Genomic DNA, 6,729 nt, shown 5'->3' with positions numbered 1-6,729 from the left:
TAGCACTTACACAGAGAGGGTTTTATAGAAATACATGCACACCTGAGTCATTTTCACAGTTCTTAAAGACATCTTCCAGTATTCTTAAATGAGAAAAAACAAAAAGAAGGCACTGTAAAAAAGGCAAACCCTCTCCCATATAATTAAATAGCAAGCAAAAAATGTTATGGTCTCAGGAAAAAAAAGGAGATGCTAACTACATCTTTTCTTCCTCCAGTGACAGTCTCCTGACTCAACTCACTCTGCAATTAAATCTTGTAAAGACCTCTTTAAGAGCACTAAGTGCCTTTCACAATGTCAGGCTTTGGTTTTTCTTGGAAGTGCCAGAATGATTAGCCTGCATTTGTTTTGCTATTTTATTCTATTATTATTTTATATTTATACTATACAGCCCTAACTGAACTGGGATTTTTTAGCCCCATAGACTGAGAGTTTTTGCAATGCACCTGCTGACTATATTCTACATTTGTGTTTAGTATAGTTTATCAGCAGAGAAGGTACTATTTTAAATACGTTATTTGTAAAAGATGAGTGCTGTGACCTCTATGACCACTTTAAATGTTCCACATGATTTTAGACCTTTTAAATTTGTCTACCTGACTAGAATTAAATTTAACTTTTAACAGTAGCAACATATGAATGGGTGTGACAGAACACATAGCAACACTGTACATATGGATAAATATGGGTTTTTTTAGTCTAAGGGTAAATCTCGCTCTGTATCATTTAGTATTTAAAATCCTTCTGCACTCCTGTAAGGCAGTAACAGATTGTTCAGCTTCTCAACTAATCCTTTTTCTTATTTTCTTCAGAAACAGTCAAATCCTTTTTTCCCCATTTTGAAAGCTTAGATATATTTTATGGTTGTTGATTGATATACCTTTTAATATCCTCACATTCCCTGTGACTCTTAACCATGAACAAGAGCATATTTTAATATTCTTCCTACAGTTACAATCAGAAACATGTCAGACAATGCCTACATTTTTTTCCTGTTGAAAATTAAAATGTAAAATACAGAATATGTTAATGAAGGGAAAGATATTTGTTACTATAATAATAAGACTAAAGAAACATCCTACCTGGTACCAGTGTAGAGTTTAATATCATATCCAAATAAAAATATTTCAAAATAACACTGCTACGTGCTGATTTACTACAAAGTATGTCCAAAAGGATGTGTGTGGGTTTTTTTAAGGTAAAATTGTGTTCTCGGCCTTGTCCTCAGCTGCTTGCAAAAAATGTAACTGAAATTAAGTCAAAGGAGAGCTCAGCTCAAGCCAAAAGACAAGTTAATCCTTGTTTAGTCATATTCTGAGATGTTATTAAGCTTAAGCATTAAATAAAAATATTCTTACCTGCTATGTATGTCAAGATTATTTTTAAGAAATTAAATGTTACTAGTAGATTTCAGTTATGGCTCTCAAAAGATGTAACTCATACCCATGTATGTAACCGGACTAAAATGGCTGATGCTTGGTTTTGCAAATAGTCACTAATTCTACATTCCCTGATACTGAGAAAGCTCTGTCTCCAGGAGGGCAGCATGCAGGCTTACAGCTGAGACAGACAGCTTTTTTCTTCTTAAGAACACAGGTCTTACTTAATCTGTACATCAAGAAGAAATGAACTGTACAGAAGTCCATTCTATAAAATAGAAAGAATGGAGTGTCTGAGAGTACAACAGAAGATTTTTTTAAGAACACTGAATTTAAAATGTGATTCTCCACCACATTTCTGATATGAAGGAAATGACAATGTAAGCTAGCATGGAGCAGTTTAGACATAGCTGTAATAGGAACGGCAACTATGAAATAGTGGTCCTTTGTTCCTTTGTGATGAAGCCTTTTGCAAGATTACTTGGGAGCACGTCATAATTATATTTTAGTTGTTTTTTTGTTTGTTTGTTTTTTGTACCTAAGTAATCAGAAGAAAGCTTTTTCAAGCTTTTTAAATTTGCAGCCAACTGAAAATTTCCAGTGGAAGTGTATTCTCCTGTAGAGTGAACATACTCGATCTAGGCTCATTTTTCTTGGTTTCTGGACCACTCACCCTTAGAATAGTCCCCAGAGTCTAGATATTCATAGCCCACAGCTCAAGAAATGTTCTAAGGTTTTTTTAAGTGAATTTCTTTAATATTGACTCATTTTAAATTGTCAGGTGCTACAGATATGAAGAATCCTTCTATTATTACTGCTAAATTTGTTTCTTTTTGCTGATGAGTGTGGCTTTTTTGGCCTTTCATAAGTAGAAAGATGTTTTTTTAAATGGCATAAATGTTATCTGTGTGATTGTCTTTTAAATATTGTCTTAGAATCCAGATGTCAAAAATCAGTACAGATCCACTGAAACCAATATTCGTTGCAGTTTTCTCTTGGACATTATTTTCTTCTTAGTTATGTTTTGCTTTTTTTGAAAAAAGTTTCCTGCACAAGCTTCTCATTAGACTTGTGTATAAGGTCTCACCGAACAGCCAGTTCCAAATATATTCTTGTTATACAGGCCATTGCCCTAAAGACCACCAAAAAGTTTTCTATAGTAAGTTATGGGGTTTTATGAGAATGCCCATATGCATGGGTCATTTCCACTGGTCGTGGGGCTTCTATTTGCCTTCTAAATAGCAGACCATTCTCTGTGTGTCAAAAGTTGTATTTTTACTGTTTTCAGAGGATGCAATGTTTAAATTCTGAAATTATGCCAGTTTTCCCAGTAAGGATGTCCTGTGCACTAATTCCTGTCACTGAACTATGCTCCATTGAACGTATACATTTATTAATACTTATAACTCCACAAAGTACTGTTGTTCTGTTCTTGTTGTTAGTGCAAGTCCAAAGAATAATCCTCACAGCTGATTGTTAGCACTTGATGCCATGTTTGAGGTGTTAACGAAAAAACAAATTCTAGAAAATTGTGTCGTCTAAAATGACTGGGCCTATTTTGGCTCCTAGAAGGACCCCAGACACCTCTGATTTGAAGATTAATTTATTCAGAGGCCCATATTAGTTGATGAGCAGGCTGAAATTTCACTTCAATTCATTGGAAGTCTATGCAATTGTCTGTCTTCTTTCTGCTGTCAGTAATTATTTCCTGATAGTGCTACTTTTGTTTCTAGACATGCAAAAAATTCATGATAAGTGAAAAGTTTCTGGTTCTGAGCACCACCCTTAATCTGAAGAACAATTTTAGAATAAAACTATCACTTTTAAAACTAACTTCTGCTAATTTGACAAGAAAAAAATAAGGCTCTGCAAATAGCAAACCCCTCCAAATGGGAGAGTAATTACCTTAAATTAGGTCTTATTTCTGGTTATAAGAAAAAAAAACCAAAAAGCACAACACAAAACCAACAACCACCCAATTCTAAAAGCATGTTGTGCAGACTGGAAGCATTAGAGTTAAATAGTGGCAATTTTATAGTGAAATGGAAGGGAATAGACAGGAAGAAGGAAGGAAGGAAGAAGAGATTAGAGAATCTGACAGATGTAAATAGTCTCAGAGGAGCCACTATGTCCCCAGGCCTCTCCTAAAGGAAGTTTTTACACCGAAGAATCTGGTAGCCTGAATGAAGAATGACGTCGCTTATTTATTGAGCCAGAACTGAGCTGTTTTCTTAAAACGTTGAAATAGCCTCATGCCACAAGCATTACATTGTTGGCAAAGTGATAAAGATTTAGGAGCTTGATAACCATGAGATAAATACACCTTTATTCCTTAGTTTGAGAGTATATTTCAATTGCCTGGAAAGCCCTGAACAGGAAAGCTTGAATCTGAAGGTCAATACTACAAACAGCCTGATGTGGGAGACTAAAGCAGGGAGATAAATGACTTTCAATTTGCAGCTTAGCCAAGGAGTTGGGGCTGCATCTCTTTGAGAAGAAAAAAATGATGGTGTTACTCTTATGGATGTCAAGCACAGACCAGTGTTGCCACATCCTGGATGGTGTACAAATTAATAAAAAAGGGACAATTGCAATAGAAAGTACTAGTGGTGAAGTGTGATGACAGCCCCAACGAGATCAGTTAGAAATCTGAGTAGCCAATATGTGGGGAAAAAAGTGATTCACATCTCACACTGCCTCACCTGGGGTGGCTAAAATGTATTTTCTTGGCACCAGCATGAACCAGTAAGCCCCTAGTAGCACCAGGCAGAAGCCAGGCTAGGCTGGATTACAGGCTTAGATACCAAAGTATTAAAAATTATGCCAAGCTGAGTCATGTGGTTGATACTCTAGAGGGAACGGATGCCATCCAGAGGGACCTCAACAAGCCAGTGAACTTAATGAAGTTCAGCAAGGCCGAGTACTAAGTCCTGCATATAGACTGAGGCAATCCAAAACATGAATACAGACTGGGCAATGGGTGGATTGTGAGCAGTCCTGCAGAGAAAGACTTGGGGGAGTTAACTTGTGGGTATTAATGGATGAAAAACTGAGTATAACTGCTAGTGTGCATCTGCAGCCCAGAAAGCCAACCATATCCTGGGCTGCATCAAAAGAACTGTGGCCAGCAGGTCAAGGAATGTGATTCTGCTACTGTACTCTGTTCTTGTGAGATCTCCTCCCTGCCCTCCCAGCAGTACTGCATCCAGCTCTGGGGGCCCCAGTGTAAGAATGACACAGATCTTCTCTAGCTGGTCCAGAGGAGGGCTACAAATATGGTTGGGGGCTGGAGTACCTCTGCTATGAGGACAGGTTGAGAGAGTTGGGGTTGTTTACCCTAGAGAAAAGAAGGTTCCAGGGAGACCTTAGAGCACTTTCCAGTACTTAAAAGGGGGGCCTAAAACAAAGATGGGGAGGGGCTCTTTATCATGGAGTCAAGGGATAGGATGAGGGGTAATGGTATTAAACTGAAAGATGGTAGATTTAGGTTAGATATTAGGAAATAATTCTTTACTGTGAGAGTGGTGAGACACTGAAAAGGGTTGCACAGGGAAGTTGTGGGTGCCTCCTCCCTGAAGAGTTCAATTTAGCCATATGTTGTGATGTGGTGGAGGTAAGGTAATGTTTTGAAGATTCTTTGTGTTCCTCACACTTTTATTTTAGAATTAGTAGGGCTTGGGCTGATGAATTTTACCTCTACTCGAGTTCTACTGGTGACTTTTATTATCCCCTTTTCACAGTAGTAACTTCCTCAGTGAGAACTTTTAGGATTGAAGGAAACAGCTAGTGCATTGTACAGCATCAGGAAGTGTTAACAGAGGCAGACAAATCACCATTACTTTGTTTCCTTTGGGCTTCAGGCACAGGACATGTATTATACTCCAGTGAGAATAAAATTCATTTTTGCATCAGAAAATATAGAAAAGCACCATATTACTAAGTCAATGAAATGACAATAAGGCATCATGAGCCTTGTCCATGAAACACTGCAGCTTGTAAGACTCTCTAACATTTGGTGCAAAATCTGTTCCCATAATTCTAGTTACAAAAGAGGAATGTCCATCCTTTGGTATATGAATGGGAAAAAATTGTTCAGAAATGTCCTCTGATGGCTCTAAGACTGAAAGGGGGGCAGTTACACTGTTTTGTGTTAGTAAATAATGTCAGCTGCATTTGTAAAAGTTCTACGTTTGCTGCAAGTTCTTCAGCTCCTACTGGCTTTATTCAAACCAGAATTATTTTGAAGGTGGACTTCCATTACTTGCCTGTTAAGGGGAGTTTCAGTTTACCCAAATTTCAGGTTACAGGTGCACAGTATGTTCAATCCAAACTCAAGCTACATACAAATATGCTCCATGTTAATTTAAGACTTTTGAGCCTGTTTACTATAGAAAAGTTGTTCTGTGCTGCACTAATTTGAGTGAAACAAGCTAATTATAAGTTGATGTCATATGGCTAAAAAAATTACATGTTTATTCTTTCTGTATTTCATGATGCTGACTTTCTCAACCGCATTTGCAGAACACACACAATGTGTTTTCTCGGCCCAAGGCCTCACTGGATTAAGTTATGTTACTTGTTGTGCAATTTTTAATTTGAACCTCATGCAAAATCTTTGGGACCTTGTGGATACCAGCAGGCTGTTTGTGCTGCCTGTAGGTTTATCTTTCACTGAACAATAGCAGAATTGTATTTTTGCTAATAAAAGAAATAAAGTAGGCACATTCACTGTTTATTGTAAGTCAATGAATAGACTGGTGCATTTTCTACACAAGTTAGAAATAAAAATGGGGGAGAAATGAATGTTCAAAGCTGACTTGAGGAAATCATTAATCCTGTCTGAAAAAATCAACTTGTTTGTTTTTCTGTGGCCGACCTTTTATAACACTTGTTCAGTGGCTGGCAGGCAGCTGTCTTTAGCCAAGTGAAGGTAAATTCAGTGACCAGTTATTACTTATAGTACAGTACCACTTAAATTATGTACTTTTTTTTTTTTTTATTGCAAGAATTACAATGAAGAAATTCACTCTTGCCTGAAGAGTTTATAGTCCTGAAGAAAAACTATTTAATGCTTCTGTAGAAGCACACAGCAGGTCTCTGCCCATTATGAAACCCATTTCAAGTATTTGTTACTCTGAAAGAGTATTTCCAATGTAAGCCTTGTGTCCAGTAATGTTTCACTTATATAAGGACAACATATAAAGTCACTCTGGTGTCAGTTACTTCCTCTGTGTACAGTATCAAGCTTAGTTCTTTGGCAAGAACTGGAAGTGTATGGATTTGGTGTGAAAGACAAACTGAAATTTCCTGCAGATGCTCATTTAAAAAAAAAAAAAAAAAAAAAAAAAAA

This window comes from Chaetura pelagica, unplaced genomic scaffold (assembly GCF_000747805.2).
Source record: "Chaetura pelagica isolate M959 unplaced genomic scaffold, ChaPel_1.0 scaffold963, whole genome shotgun sequence".
NCBI classification, from domain to species: domain Eukaryota; kingdom Metazoa; phylum Chordata; class Aves; order Apodiformes; family Apodidae; genus Chaetura; species Chaetura pelagica.
Note: the sequence above shows the minus strand (reverse complement) of the source record.